The sequence below is a fragment of the Mesoplodon bidens genome, assembly GCF_964165515.1.
Source record: "Mesoplodon bidens genome assembly, chromosome: 10".
In the NCBI taxonomy this organism is placed as follows: Eukaryota; Metazoa; Chordata; class Mammalia; order Artiodactyla; family Ziphiidae; genus Mesoplodon; species Mesoplodon bidens.
The window spans coordinates 37,415,353-37,432,300 of record NC_138172.1 but is presented as its reverse complement, the minus strand read 5'-3'; the positions used below and the strand labels follow the sequence as shown (position 1 = coordinate 37,432,300).

Sequence of the window (16,948 nt, the reverse complement as noted above, 5' to 3'; positions counted from 1 at the left end):
TGTAATTTTGCATCCTACAGTGTCCAGCACAATTCTTTGTACTAAGAGTTTGCAATAAATACTGATTGAATAAGTGACTGAGCTAAAGTAGACTTTGCTTCAAGTTAAGAACACTTAAGGAAATGTTTTTATTTTTATTTTATTTATTTTTTATTTTTTATTTTTTTTTGCGGTACGCGGGCCTCTCACTGTTGTGGCCTCTCCTGTTACGGAGCACAGGCTCTGGCCATGCAGGCCCAGCGGCCATGGCTCACGGGCCTAGCTGCTCCGCGGCATGTTGGATCTTCCCGGACCGGGGCACGAACCCGTGTCCCCTGCATCGGCAGGCGGACTCTCAATCACTGCGCCACCAGGGAAGCCCTTTATTTATTTTTTAATAAATATATTTATTTATTTTTGGCTGCGTTGGGTCTTCGTTGCTGCACACAGGCTTTCTCTAGTTGCGGTGAGTGGGGGCTACTCTTCATTGCAGTGCGTGGGCTTCTCATTGTGGTGGCTTCTTTTGTTGCAGAGCACGGGCTCTAGGCGCATGGGCTTCAGTAGTTGAGGCACGCAGGCTCTAGAGCACAGGCTAAGTAGTTGTGGCGCAAGGGCTTAGTTGCTCCATGGCATGTGGGATCTTCCCGGAGCAGGGCTCGAACCCGTGTCCCCTGCATTGGCAGGCGGATTTTTAACCACTGCACCACCAGGGAAGCCCAAGGAAATGTTTTTAAACCTAAAAGGCAGAACTTGTGAAATGGTACTAATTCAGGTACTAATTCCTTGACCTCAAAATTCAAAGAATCCTCTGCTTTCCTGTCCTGTCTCAGAGTTGGGAAGATTTTCTAACTCTTTGGGTAATATAGTTTAGCTTCTCCAAAGCATAGCTGGTCGTACTACATACTGTCATCATGGAGTAGCTAAAGGTAATCACCAACATTAACTGAAAGCTAATTTACCGTGTGCTAGGCAATATGCTAATTACTTTATTATTTTCACTTAATTAAAAAAATCTTACATATGTACTGTTATTCTTCTCATTTTATAAATAAAGAAATCTAGGTTTAGTGAAATTAAGTAACTTCTTTAGTATTCCTTAGATAGAAAGTGGCAGTGCTGGGACTCTGACCCAGGCCATCTCGTCCCAGAGCCTTTTTTCTTCATTGGTGTGCTGTTTTCCTGTCCAAAGCATGTTTACTACCAGTTGGCTCTTTTATATTTATTTTCTAGCACTTATCAAATATCTTGCATGGATTTTTTTCATTTCTCCCTACCAAACCAGCTATCCCTTTACTGTTCTTTCTGATTTTGGTGAAGGGTATGCCAGACTTCAAGCCTCAGATTCATATATAATTTTTCCCTTTCCTTCCTGTGAGTTTTCCTTGGTAATGCCTTACCCCTGCTCCATTCTTTCTGGTTTCTTTCCTCTTAACCCAGGGCCTCGAGGTATAGTCCTGGATTATGATGGTTGATTTTCCTTCCTTCATTCTCTCATTTTTATAGTCCTTCTGAAAGGGTTGCCTGTCACCCATTTCTCTGCAGTTAAAAATCCTTCTGCTGTTCCTGTAGCTGGGGCTCCTAAAGCCAGTTTTCAAATAGTGCTCCACATAGTTACCACTGTTCTTTTTTTTTTGTAAATATGTATGTATTTATTTATTTATTTGGTTGCACCAGGTCTTAGTTGAGGCAGGCGGGCTCCTTAGTTGTGGCATGCATGTAGGATCTAGTTCCCTGACCAGAGATCGAACCCGGGCCCCCTGCATTAGAAGTGTGGAATCTTTTTTTTTTGCAGTGCGTGGGCCTCTCACTGTTGTGGCCTCTCCCGTTGCGGAGCACAGGCTCCGGACGCAGAGGCTCAGCGACCATGGCTCACGGGCCCAGCCGCTCCGCGGCATGTGGGATCTTCCCAGACCGGGGCACGAACCCATGTCCCCTTCATCGGCAGGCGGACTCTCAACCACTGCTCCACCAGGGAAGCCCAGAAGTATGGAATCTTAACCACTGTGCCACCAGGGAAGTCCCACCAGTGTTCTTTTTAAATTGGGAATTCAGATGATGCCACTTCCCTGCTTGAGATCCTGTAGTGGCTCCTACTGGGGGCACATGGACTGTGGGAAGGATTGCATGGAGACAGATACTGAGGCCACTTCTGAGCTCAGCAGAGAAAGGCTTGATGGCATAATAGTTATGTCTGCCAGAGGTGCAGACAGGAGAGTGGTGCCAAGTGCCACATATTTGCCAATTTTTATATAGGACAAAGCTCAGACTCCTAAACAAAGTCCTCCAGACACTGCTGGATCAAGATCTGGCCTGTCTACTTCTCACAATTTCCCCATTTACTCCCCCAACCTCTATTCCTATGGAACTGTACTTCTGCATATGTCATTCCCTCTCTCTGAATGACTTCATCAGTCTCTTCTTTTTTTTTTTTTTTGAATTTTATACAGCAGGTTCTTATTAGTTATACATTTTATACATATTAGTGTATACATGTCAATCCCAGTCTCCCAATTCATCACACCACTGCCCCACCCCCCCGCCACTTTCCCCCCTTGGTGTCCATACGTTTGTTCTCTACATCTGTGTCTCTATTTCCATCAGTCTCTTTTTAAGGAAAGGAGACATTGTCCTTTGACGTTCAGATCTGTTGCCTCCTCTGGGAAGTCTTCACCAGCCTTTCCAGGCAAAAATATTTCCTTCTCTGTCCTGTAGAACCTTTTCCTTCCTCCCTCTCTCCCTTCCTTCTGAAATATAATTCACATACCATAAATTTCCACCATTTTAAAATGTTTAATTCAGTGATTTTTAATATATTCACAAGGTTATGCAACCATCACCACTATATAATTCCAGAACATTTCCTTTTTTGTTGTTGTTGTTTTTTGATTAATTATTTTATTTATTTATTTTTGGCTGCATTGGGTCTTCGTTGCTGCGCACGGGCTTTCTCTAGTTGCGGCGAGTGGGGGCTACTATTCGTTGTGGTGCGTGGCCTTCTCATTGTGGTGGCTTCTCTTGTTGTGAGCATGCACTCTAGGAGCGCAGGCTTCAGTAGTTGTGGCACACGGGCTCTAGAGCGCAGGCTCAGTAGTTGTCGCCCATGGGCTTAGTTGCTCCGTGGCATGTGGGATCTTCCCAGACCAGGGTTCGAACCCATGGCCCCTGCATTGGCAGGCAGATTCTTAACCATTTGTGCCTCCAGGGAAGTCCCAAAACATTTCTTTTCTGCAAAAAGAAACTTGTACTCATTAAGCAGCCACTCCCTATTCTTCCTTCCCCCTACCCACTGGTAACCACTAATCTACTTTCTGTTTCAATGGTTTTGCCTATTCTGGGCATTTCAGATAAATGGAATCATATAGTATGTGGCCTTCTGTGACTGGTTTGTTTCACTTAGCATAATGTTTTCAAAGTTCGCCCATGCTGTAGCATGCGTTAGTACTTACTTCCCTTTTATTGCTCGATAATATTCCACTCTATGGATATGCTACATTCTGTTTATCTAGTCATCAGTTGATGGAAGAAGAACTTTAGTCATATGTTATACTTACCAGATTGCTCATCTTTTTTTTTTTTTTTTTTGCGGCACGCGGGCCTCTCATCGCTGTGGCCTCTCCCGTTGTGGAGTACAGTCTCTGGATGCGCAGGCCCAGCGGCCACGGCTCACGGGCCCAGCCGCTCTGCGGCACGCGGGATCCTCCTGGACTGGGGCACGAACCTGCATCCCCTGCATCTGCAGGCGGACTCCCAACCATTGCGCCATCAGGGAAGCCCCCAGATTGCTCATCTTATATGTTTACGTATCTGTGTCAGTTGACTGGATGATTCCTGGAGGGCTCCAATCATCACTCTGTGACCAGGGTTCTCTCGTCTTTGTATCTTCAGTCCCTACCAGTACTGGTCAATACTAGATGCTTACTCAGTACTTATTTATTTTATTTTATTTTATTTTATTTTATTTTATTTTTTTTTTTTTTTTTTTTTTTTTTTTTTCTTTTTGGCGGTATGCGGGCCTCTCACTGTTGTGGCCTCTCCCGTTGCGGAGCACAGGCTCCGGATGCGCAGGCCCAGTGGCCATGGCTCACGGGCCCAGCCGCTCCGCAGCATATGGGATCCTCCCAGACCGGGGCACGAACCCGCGTCCCCTGCATCGGCAGGCGGACTCTCAACCACTGCGCCACCAGGGAGGCCCTTATTTATTTTATTTTATTTTTTAATATATTTATTTATTTTTGGCTGCATTGGGTTTTTGTTGCCATGAGTGGCTTTCTCTACTTGTGGCACGTGGGCTTCCCATTGCAGTGGCTTCTCCTGTTGCAGAGCACGGGCTCTAGGCATGCGGGCAACAGTAGTTGTGGCATGCAGGCTCAGTAGTTGTGGCTCGTGGGCTCTAGAGCACAGGCTTAGTAGTTGTGGCGCACGGGCTTAGTTGCTCCATGGCATGTGGGGTCTTCACGGACCAGGGCTCGAACCTGTGTCTCCTGCATTGGCAGGTGGATTCTTAACCACTGTGCCACCAGGGAAGTCCCGATCAGTACTTATTGATGAATCATTTTATCTCCCTTTCCAGAAAACCAGACACTTTCTGCCTTTTCAGTGCGCCTCAGATCCAAGTCATGATTCCTGTGTGGAATGTCTTCTCCTCCCCCCCTCACTTGTCTAATTCTGCCTTGCTTCAGGAGTTGTCTCAAGGTTTGCCTCCTCCAGGCTTCTCATTGTGGTGGCTTCTCTTGTTGTGAGCACGCGCTCTAGGCACGCAGGCTTCAGTAGTTGTGGCGCGTGGGCTCTAGAGCACAGGCTCAGTAGTTGTCGCCCATGGGCTTAGTTGCTTTATTAAGTGCTTAATGCACTTAATAAAGTGCATTTATTAAGGCACTTAATAAATGTAATCTTACCTATGTCCTTAAGTAGATTGACACTAAGCCTGACAACACTAAGATTCCCTTTTTTCACTCCCAATACAAAGGTGCTTTAATTTTTTAATGGAATTATAGCTAACATTTTACCTTGCTTAAATTGCAGAAGGAAGAAAAAGAGAGAGTAAGAAATAATTGATTGATTGATTTTAATATTTATTTATTTATTTATTTATTTGGCTGCGCCGGGTTGTATTTGCGGCATGCAGGATCTTCATTGCTGCGTGCGGGATCTTTAGTTGCGGCATGTGGGATCTAGTTCCCTGACCAGGGATTGAACCTGGGCCCCTGCATTGGGAGTGCAGAGTCTTAACCACTGGACCACTGGGGAAGTCCCCAGAAATAATGATTTAAATAGTGGGGTAATTTATACTCACCATTTTACTCTGTGAGTACCCAAAGGCAGTGGATGCAGTCAGTGTTGTTAGTTAATATGATTGACAAAACTTATAAATGTAAAGAATTCTTGACCATTGGCAGAATAGAAATTGTTCAGGTGGTGTGGTGATGAGTTGGTAAGTATTCAGTGGTGAGGGGGTGGGGAGGAAGAATTGAGGGCCAATGAAGAATTGCTGAACTGGTCCAAGCCGCAAAATACCCGAGAGGTTTAATTTCTGAATATTATACCCTTTTGGAAATATTTTTGGTATATACATCTACAGGAATACATACATAAAACTATTCATACTATTGATGATCTTTTGCGGTATGCGGGCCTCTCACTGTTGTGGCCTCTCCCGTTGAGGAGCACAGGCTCCGGACGCGCAGGCTCAGTGGCCATGGCTCATGGGCCCAGCCGCTCCACGGCATGTGGGATCTTCCCGGACCGGGGCACGAACCCGTGTCCCCTGCATTAGCAGGCGGACTCTCAACCAATGTGCCACCAGGGAAGCCCTGATGATCTTTTTTACGTGCTGCTTTAGGCCCTCATGTGAGCTCTGGCTAAGACGGGGTCCTTGTAGTAGATACCCAGTGAACTTTTGTTGGCAGTGTGAGAGCTTGCTCTGTTGGTCACTGGATGTGGCTATGGATAAAAGCAGTCACAGCCTGAAAAATATGATGCTACTCAGGAGGGGGATGAGGTCAAACAGGATTTGTTCACTGATGGTTTGACTTTGTGGAGAGAATACATGTGTAAAGATACTGATTTTACAGTTATAAAGTCCTATCTATTACTGTAAAACAAAAGAATAAAGAAGAAAATAATAACTTTTTTGGTAAAACTATCACTCAGATAAAAATGGTTAACCTTTTGGTGCATTTCCTTGTCTTTTTTTTCCCCTATGCATATATAAATACTTGCACATGTGTAATTCTATTTTTAAAATTGGGATCTAAATATTTATAAGTTTTTTGTACTTTTTATACAACATTATATTGTAAAAATGGTCTTGAAAATCCTCCCCTGAAATTTGCTCTACTGTATCTATTTTGTGTTCTCAGAAAGACTTTTCCTCTAATAGGTCAGAAACCTCTTTGGCAGAGCCATCTGTTTCATATATTAATAGATTTTTTCATGAACCTCACCAGGTCTGTCTTGTAAGCTCTGGATGGGGCAAATTAGAATTCACTGATTGACCCAATCGGTGCTCTCAGTACAGATTCCTCTATCAGAAACTTGTGACCTGGTCTCATCTGTCAGCTGGACCCTGTTAGACTTGCCCTTCATCTACTGACTCTGCAGTCGATATTTCAGATTAAACGTTTAAAAAATTTTTTTTAGATATTTAGAGGACGGCTTGTGGGGTTTTTGTTGTTGTTTGTTTTGTTTTCAATCAAAACCATGTGCTCTGGCAGCATCTTAAAGAACAATTCCATGTCAAGGGCATTTTGGCAAGTTTTTCTCCTTTGAAGATTCATTTCTGTTAATATTTCGTAAGTGAAAGTAGCAAGTAACCTTGTGACATGTACAATCAGTACATTCCTTACAAGAAATCAAATGTGTGAAACAATAGCAGCATCAATAAATTAGCCTGTTGAAGAGGAAACTCTTACTCTTTCATATTTACTGTGTTTGAATTTTGTCTCCATTGATATTCTTCCTTCCCCAGGTTATATCTCTCCAGCTGCCTAACCTCTCATAAGGAATCTTGAATCTTAATCTGAATAGAGCATTTAGTTCATGCTGCTTACATAAATCTTACCTTTGGCATAGCAGGGAGAATATCTATGTTCCAGATACTTTTCATTTAGTAACTTTGGTGTCTTACACTTGGTAACTTTTGCCTCACCTGACTGCTTCAGAACTGGTACATTCTAAAGCCTTCCTTGGTTCCCTTCTTGAGCTATGGGTTGGCCTTTTGGTGTGGGTTATTCCGGCTCTCTCCATGTCTTTACTTCCCTACTGCTTTACCCACTCATTGTTTGTAGACTTGGTTTATCCAGTTTTGTCTGGGAGGAATGCCTGTTTTCTGGGCTTGGGGCCAATTTTTTACTTTACTTTTGGGTAAAACTACAGTATCCCAGCTGCTATTTCCAGAGATGAGCTCTCTGAAACCAGTTTTATTTGTTTAGAAACCAGATAGCACATATTATGGTGGTTACACACATTTTAGAAATAAAAATAGGCTCTCCCTAAATGGGACATCGTTGCCTGTATGAGAACTAACACACTGATGTGTATTGTACAATTTCAGCTACCAGGGCTTCCAGGTGGGCTGGAGCTGTGATAAGGCTGTAGTGTTTTCATGAGAGACACTGTAAAATAAGCTTCACATCTACATAGGATTTGTTTGTGTTGTGTTAAGTTATTGAGTCCTTATTATGTTACTGGTTCATATGCTGCATGAATACTTGCAGCACCTGAAGTGTAGGTGTCATTACCCCAAATGAGGAAAAGGTAAATTTCCTCTGGTTAAGTGGCACCATTAACTAGGGTCTCTCTTGACATCTAAGAGTTCCCACTCTTTTTACTCCCACTGAGTAAAAGCTGGGCTGTATTGTCGCATCTGGTCTCCAGTCTGGGTTGATGTCTGAGGAGGAAGTGACAGCAGCACCCTAGGCCCTGGTTAGGGAAACCTGGAAGAGAAGTCTTATGTGTCTTTTTCACTTGAAGAATAGTACCCCACTGGCCCTGTTTATTTCACCTCCTAAATAGCTCTCAAATCTGGCCTTTCCTCTGGCTTTTTTACTGGCTATTTCCTGTCTTCTCTTATTCCATCTTACACATTTCTTCCAGCAAATATTTCTTCCAGACCATGTTTTGAATACTTACAATGTGCTAAATACTGAACTGTGTAATTTCACAGTACAATTTACATTTATATTATATTCATTCACCACCTCATTCTCTTAATAATCCTTGAAGGTAGGGGGAACCTCCACTTTACAGGTGAGGAATCTGTGGCCCAGAGAGATTGACTTGCCCAAGGTCACACTGAAAAAATGAGTTGGGATTTCAGTTTGAAACTGCATATACCTATGCTTTTACATTCTATAACATTCTATGGTGCAGAGTGATCTTTATAAAAGACAGAGCTCGGGCTTCCCTGGTGGCGCAGTGGTTGAGAGTCCGCCTGCCGATGCAGGGGACACGGGTTCGTGCCCCGGTCTGGGAAGATCCCACATGCCGCGGAGCGGCTAGGCCCGTGAGCCATGGCCGCTGAGCCTACGCGTCCGGAGCCTGTGCTCCGCAACGGGAGAGGCCACAACAATGAGAGGCCTGCGTACTGCAAAAAAAAAAAAAAAAAAAAAAGACAGAGCTCCTCATGTTATTTTGATCTTCCTTGTAGGATAACATCCAATATCCTTAACATATTCAGGGTGCTCCGTGATCTTTGCCCTGTTGCTTTTCCAGGTTCATTTTCTACTCTTCCCCCATACTCCCTACTTTATGCTCCAGTAACACAACGCTCTTGGATTTGTTTAATTTCACATTCTGCTCTTTCTTGTCTCTCAATTATTGTTCATAGAGTTCCCTATCTTTGAACTCTTCCCTCCTCTTCTCTATTCATCTCCATTATCTCGTCCCCTCCATCCCCTACCCCACTCCCCACCCCCCACCCACCCTGCCATTACCTAACTCTGTCCAACTCTTTCTTCAAAACTCGCTTTGGGGGGCTTCCCTGGTGGTGCAGTGGTTGAGGGTCCGCCTGCTGATGCAGGGGACACGGGTTCGTGCCCCGGTCCGGGAAGATCCCACATGCCGCGGAGCGGCTGGGCCCGTGAGCCATGGCTGCTGAGCCTGCACGTCCGGAGCCTGTGCTCCGCAATGGGAGAGGCCAAGCGGTGAGAGGCCCGCGTACCGCAAAAAAAAAAAAAAAAAAAAAAAAAACTCGCTTTGGGCCTCATTCCTCTTAATGCTTGATCTGACCTGACCTGTGTTTGCTCTTTATCTTTGTGTCCCCAGTAGATGGTAGTTGTTTAATACGTTTTTGTTCAGCTGAGCAGAATTTTTGGAGGTATCACTCTCTAGAAAGAGACATTCTAGAGACCACCAAACTTTGTTCTTGGTGAGTTGTTTTGTCAATTTTAATAACTTAGAGTAGGTAACGGTCAATTTCTGACATGAGGGATGTAACCTGTTATTAAAAAGGTTTTTCTGATTTTGGTACTTGAATGCATTAGAACTGTCTTTGTGGAACCATCTTTTTTCTCCCTTTCTTTAAAAAAAAAATTTTTATTTATTTATTTAGGCTGTGCCGGGTCTTAGTTGTGGCACACAGGATCTTCGTTGGCACATGGCATCTTTTAGTTGCAGCATGCGGGATCTTTTTAGTTGTAGCATGCAGGCTCTTAATTGCAGTACTCATGCAGAATCTAGTCCCATGACCAGGGATCGAACCTAGCAGAGTCTTACCCACTGGACCACCAGGGAAGTCCTCTTTCTCCCGTTTTAAATTGGACTTCTATTACTGTTCACTATTCTTTGTTGGTTAGTACCCTGGCTAGGAGGCTGAATCCTTAGGTAGTGGGTTTGGTTTCATATGGTGTATGTGCTTTCCAACTATTGGTTCTCAGTCATCTTCTCTTCTGTTCTTTCTCTGATGCTTTATAGAACAGCCTGATTCAAGATCTCAGAGCCTCTTTATGTCAGGGTACAGAGAATGTGCATTTTAGTAAAAGAACTTCTTGATTTCTAAGTCAAGGTTTTTACACATCACCACTCCCCTGCCCCCTTGTGTTTATCAAAAATCACCAGAGTCAGCAGTTCGAATGTGGAATACCATGGCTTCATCACTTCACTGAGAAGAGTTTATTCCTTTTAAACTCTTTTCTGTGTGTAAGCATTCAGTAGTATCTTTAGTGAGTTTTAACTGATTGTTAAGTCTGCACATAATGAAAGTATTGACTTTCCCTGACATTGGAAAAGGCCCAGATATGGGAGGATTAATTATTAGGTGGCAGAATATCAGCTTGTCCTCTACAGATCATGATCCCTTTTTCTTTGCTGAAGTTCTGTTCACATAATTCTTTAGACATGCCATGATTATTTTCAAATCTTCCTTAAAAATCAGTTACTTCCTGTTGTTTAGAGGCAGCTCAGAGGGAGACAACTTTTGGAAAGCAAAATTAAATAATTGATTCAGCTACTGATGGGCTATTCAGAGTTTGTCCGCTGGCTATAGCATCTTTATCCCAGTGTTAATGCGTTATATAGATACAAGCCTTCTGAAGTGGTTGAAACTGCTACCAGGACCTGGTAAGAACTCAGGAAATCCACAGGTCAGGAGTATCTTCCCCAAAGCAGTGAAGCAATTTGTCTGTCTGCGTTACACAGGAAAACAACAAATGCCCACTGTGGTGTGGGCCCCAATTAGCAGAATGCAGTAGATTTGGGGTCCTCCTTTATATGTAACTGAAGATATGAGATTTGTTATCTAGGATGCCTAACCAAATATAGAGTGAGGACTTAGAAATAGAGGGATTACCTCAGAAGTATAAGTGAGGCTCTTGGTGTCTGCCCTTTCCTTTAATTCTCTAAAAATGAGGCTAATTAATTTTATTAGGATTCAGTAAATCATAGATATATATGGCTTCTTGGGTAAACCAGATATAGCCTGTTGAAGAAACTAGGCCAGATGTGATGTTATAATAGGGAGAAAAAAGAATTAAAAGGGTACAGTCACAGCTTTGTGGGAGCATGTAGTATATGTTATTTGTATGTTTATAATAGGATGCTATTAAGAAACACGTGAGGATCATGTGTTTGATTCCTTTTTACAAATCTAAATGAGGGAAGCTTTTTTTTTGTTTGTTTAATATTTATTTATTTGGCTGCACCGGATCTTCGTTGTTGGCACGCAGGACCTTTAGTTGTGGCATGAGGGATCTTTTTAGTTGAAGCATGCAGGATCTAGTTCCCTGACCCGGGATGAAACCCAGGCCCCCTGCATTGGGACTGTGGAGTCTTAACCACTGGACCACCAGGGAAGTCCCACGGGAAGCTTTATTTCTTCCCATTTTGTTGATGATAATGGAGGGTGTGGGACACCTGAAGGCAGTGTCTAGAGATGAGAACAAAGAGGACTTTTCACTCCTGTACAGCACAGTCTGATTGCCAGTCTCAGATGCTTTGGGAAGCCTACATAAGTTGCCAGGATTGAGCTTCATGAACAAGTATAAAGATTGAGCCTCCTCAGTCTCAGATTCTTTTCTGTTGAGATTCAGACCTTTTGTCTATAGGGCTGCTTAACACCAGTGCCCATGGGCCCCCCTTCTCGTTTTTAAGGAAAGGAGGCCTTTTTTTTCTTTTTTTTTGGCTGCTGTGGGTCTTCATTGCTGCACTTGGGCTTTCTCTAGTTGTGACGAGCGGGGGCTACTCTTCATTGCAGTGCGCAGGCTTCTCATTGCGGTGGCTTCTCGTTGCGGAGCACGGGCTCTAGGCACGGGGGCTTCAGTAGTTGTGGCACGTGGGCTCAGTAGTTGTCGCTCGCGGGCTCTAGAGTGCAGGCTCAGTAGTTGTGGTGCACAGGCTTAGTTGCTCCGCGGCATGTGAGATCTTTCTGGACCAGGGCTCGAACCCGTGTCCCCTGCACTGGCAGGCGGATTCTTAACCACTGTGCCACCAGGGAAGTCCCAAAGAAAGGAGGCTTTGAGGCAGCAATGCCATCAGTTTCCTGGGCAGCTGACTGGCCTTTCCTAGGAACAGTCCCCTTGTTGAGCACAGGCTACCGAGCAGAGGATAGCCTTATATCCTTCTGTTGCATTCCTGCAAGGATGTTCTCCCTTCACAGTATAGGTAGATTTTTAGGAATCTGACCCTCTTGGCTCTTGCTTTTGTATGATTAGTCCCTCCTCTGTTTATAATTTTGAATTGTGAGCTCATCTTCAGTATCTTGCTGGTCCAGGCTGAAGTATATGCAAGAGATGTTTTACATTTACTTCTAGGCAACTAGGATGTATCACTTGCTTGGGGCCTTGGTTAGTTTTGGTTAATTTCTTGAACCACCTAGGTAAGTATGTATTTCAACCTCAAATTGGTTTGAGGGCAGACTTCTGGTTACAGACTCCCATTGGATACCTTTTTTCTCCCCTCTGACCTAGATTGACACAAGATTTTATGTTGTCTTCTGTGTTGGAGGTTAGATTTTTTCTAGACCACTCTTTCATAAGAGTATAACTCTTCCAACGTCCTGGCCTTATGTAGAGGTCACAGTCCCTTCTTTTTGCTTCTTTGAGCCCAGGGTATTATCCCTTTATCCCCCTGTCCCCCATCCCATCCCCTGCAAGGCTGACACCCTTCTCTTCTCCAAGAACTGCTGTAGTGTCAGCAGTATTTGTTTGTGTTTTCAGTTTGCCTTGCATCATTGCTCCTTGGGGATTTCTCTTACTTTTTTTTGTGAAAGCAGTTGTGCATTTAGAATGGATACTTATATAATTTTATCCATATTTCTAGGTGTTTTTGCAGTGGGAGAATTTGCAGGGTCTCCCCCATTGCCAAGGGGCAAGGCAGGACACCCTCGTCCAGCTTGTTAGATGTACTTTGTTCATTGTGGTGCTATCTTGTTGGTTTCCACCAGATAGTTTCTAGAGCTGTTGATCTGAAATCTTAATTCTGGTGCTGTCCTGCCTTCATGACTCTGGTATACCCAGTATTCAAGTACTCACTCTCAGTTGATAATTTCTTTTGCAGATAATTTTATAGGCTTTTGCTACAAAAGTGGAATCAGTGGGGAAGCTATAAAGTGGTGCACTTAATCTTGGTTTGTGTTCATTCTGAAATTTGAAATGGAGTGCATTTCATAGTTCTTGATCAAGATAACAGCAGTGCTAACAGCATTTGTAAAATTGCATGGGTTGTGTCTACCTAGAGGGGTGGGATAGGGAGGGTGGGAGGGAGACGCAAGAGGGAGGAGATATGGGGATACATATATATGTATATATGGGGATATATATATGTATATATATGAATATGCACTGATTCACTTTGTTATAAAGCAGAAACTAGCACACCATTGTAAAGCAATTATACTCCAATAAAGATGTTAAAAAAAAAAACTGCATGGGTTCTTTCCATCCTTCTATGTGAGTGGCATTTTTTAGAAGCCTGTCCAAGTTTGAAATGTATAATTATTTTTAAATTTTCAGTATTTTATTTATTATAAACAATAAAATACAGCTTGTATAATACTAATATCAAGTCAAAAATCTAAGTAGAGGCCTGCCTACTATGTCTTATGTACACTGGTGCAAAAATAATGTATGAACTTCATTAAGAGCAGAACTATCTTTTTTTTTTTTTTTTTTTTTTGCGGTACGCGGGCCTCTCACTGTTGTGGCCTCTCCCGTTGCGGGGCACAGGCTCCGGATGCGCAGGCTCAGCGGCCATGGCTCACGGGCCCAGCCGCTCCGCGGCATATGGGATCCTCCCAGACCGGGGCACGAACCCGTATCCCCTGCATCGGCAGGCGGACTCTCAACCACTGCGCCACCAGGGAGGCCCAAGAGCAGAACTATCTTAAAACAGGGACTTTTGAATGTGAAGAGGCCCACCTGTCAGAATTGTCTGTTATGGAAGGCAATATTTTTGTTTTTAGTTAATGGGAGAGATGATAAGGAGAGTCTGGAAATAGCTGTGTTGTGGGGGTGTTCAGTAGTTTATCTATTAGCATGGCTGAGTGGCATCCTCTAGCCCAGGGTTTATAACACTCTGCAGATGCCACCATTGACTTAGATGGGCCTTTTGTTCAGCCTTATTGTTATGTAACAATGAGTTGCACTCCTTATTCTTGTATGCTGTGGTGAGCAGGAGGGAGGATTAGCTCCTCGTCCTGTCATTTTTCTATTACTCACTCTCCTCTTTTTGGGGCATTTTTATTTTGGCTGCAGTGCTGGGGCAATGTCCACTTGAGAATAGGTCACAAGAATATTTAATGACTACTTGTTGACTGAATGAAGATTGGAACTTTATTAGCCCTCTTTCCCAAATGCAGGCCTGGAATGTCTGTCCTTGAGATTTGGCAGTTGTCTCTAGGTGTTCCACTTTTATTCTTCACTCTCAGTCAACTAGATTGTTCTTGGATGGTGGTTGCCAACTGTTTTAGGTTGGCATAGTGAGTGCTGATGAGGCAAAGGTTTGGGGTTTAATTCCAGGGTACAGCCTCACCCTGGTTAAAGAGAAACCATGCTGCCCTAGACTATACTGTTAACTGTACTAGGGTGAATGAGTATCCTTGGGCACCAAGGGACCATGTAAGAGGGTATAGATGTGTTTAAGGCATATGTTTATGTAATTAGGGGAGAAAAATGCATCATAAATTTCCTAGTGGGACAATAATGTCATTTTTCATTTTTGTATTAGGGATATAATTTTAAATTATGATTCAATTTGATTTGGTATTTGGTATTTATTCAAATGCTACCGACATCTTTGGTGTCCAAAAATGACTTTTATTGTTTCTGTTTTGGAGTCTTATGGCTTCTTGCTCTACATCTGAGTTTTCTTTCTTGAGGCATATATTTATATCACCCCCACAATGCCTGGCACAGTGTCTTTATCACAGAAGGTACCTAAGCTTGGCCTGAATAAATTGCTAGCCCTTCTGCCTTTCCCTTTGACCATTCTCCAAATAACTTTCTTTTTTTTAAAATTAATTAATTAATTAATTTTTACTTTTGGCTGCATTGGTTCTTTGTTGCTGTGCATGAGCTTTCTCTAGTTGCGGTGAGCAGGGGCTACTCTTCATTGTGGTGCGCAGGCTTCTCATTGTGGTGGCTTCTCTTGTTACAGAACATGGGCTCTAGGGCCTGTGGGCTTAGTTGTGGCTCTTGGGCTCTAGAGCGCAGGCTTAATAGTTGTGGCACATGGGCCTAGTTGCTCCGTGGCACGTGGGATCTTCCCAGACCAAGGCTCAAACCTGTGTCTTCTGCATTGGCAGGCAGATTCTTAACCACTGCACCACCAGGAAAGCCCATCTCCAAATAACTTTCAGCCACTTTTTTCTTTAAAATACTTCCTCAAGCTTTTATTTCATCTCAGCCTTTGCCCTTCATCCCCACTATCATGACAATATCTCCTGGCCATAAAACCCCTGTGTGAATTATTTTGGTCTCTTCATTATATCACCTCTCATTTGGTATATTGAAGTTTGGCCTTGTCTCTATGGAATAGCATCTTTATCTGAAGAGCGATGGGATGTACCCGACTGGGTATGCACACACACACAGGTCATCTTCCAGTCTTTGACAGACGGCCCTTCTTCCCAACGGTTAGCTTCCGTTATTTTCTGCTTACAGAAATGAGGTTTTCCTGCCGATCCTCTTCTTACTTGCAAAATCTATAGCCTGAGTTTTGTCCAGACTCCATATGCTTTTTCCCCAGAGACATTATAGGAGTATTAATTTGAAAGAAGAAGCCTCTTTTCTACTTCATTGGCTTTAGGTCATGTGCACACTTTCTTTCCACTTATCTTTGCTAATATTCAGATGTCACTGGTTTCTTCAGTGTTTATGTCCAGTGATAGACTAGAGAGAGACTTACAGTGCAACTTTTAAGTTAACTCTGATTGGTTCAGCGGTATGAATCTTAAACTACATATTTTTACAATGTTGGAGAGAGAGAGAGAGGGAGTGTGTGTGTTTGTGTGTGTGTGTGTGTGTGTGTGTGTGTAAGAGCCTAAGAACTGGGCACAGGTTGAATAACCTTGGCCATAAAGTAACAGTGAAACACATAATCTAGATTGCTTACATAAGTTTCCTTAGAAAACTGTTCTAAACTGGGCCACATCTACACAAAGAGGGAGGGCAAGCCTGTGAGTCCACTTTCTACCTGCCTGTGGTGTGCTATTTGTTTATGACATTGATCAGACCTAGAGCCTTCCAGAGGGAACCCAGGTGAGATTTGCCTCAGAGATGGTTCCAGTTCTTGCTGGGCTCAGGGGAAGAGGGAGGGAAGTCTACTCCCTAGCAGGAGGACATACTGCCTGTTCATGGGGATGCTGGGAGGCTTAATTAGCCTTTTTAACCCTAAGTTATTGTGTCTTAAAGGAAAGGAATTTTGTTACTTATTTGTTACTGATTAACTAGGGAGAATAGTTAGCTAGGTAATCTTTCAAATCTGTACTTTGAAATAAGATATTTTTGTACTCGTTAAGTGTTTAAATCTTTGGAGAACCAGAAACAGATGATTTTATTCTAGTCCTTGTTAACTGTCTTTTAGAAGGTTATTTTTTTATTTTTACCCCTAAATACTTCATTGTATATCCTAAAGACATTTTCTTACATAACTGCAGAACAGTTCTCAAAATCAGGAAATAAAATACTGATATAATACTATTATCTAATCCATAGTCCATATTCAGTTGCATCAACTATTGTCTTCAGTACTGGATTTTATAGCTATTTTCTTCCCCAGGTCCAGGACCTAATCCAGGATCCCACATTGCATTTAGTCTCCTTTAATCTGAAACAGTCCTTAGAGAATTGTTTTACATATATGGTAGGATGTGCACAGTTAGTCCTAGGATTATTCCAATTCTCATTCTGATCCTGACTTCCTCATGCATTCTAGAGAAGGGTGATGCCACCTTGAGAGTCAAGGCATTGTGTTTGAATGGAACTCATTAGTGTAATTCAATTCTTCCACATTTTAGTAGCTTAGGTTTGGTTGTCGG

General features: G+C 43.1%; 1 protein-coding gene across 7 annotated transcripts in view; it reads left to right on the top strand.

Moving 5' to 3' along the window:
* Positions 1 to 16,948, top strand: part of RAD54L2 (RAD54 like 2) — an 88,219-nt gene that overhangs the window by 9,417 nt on the left and 61,854 nt on the right. The window lies entirely within an intron of this gene.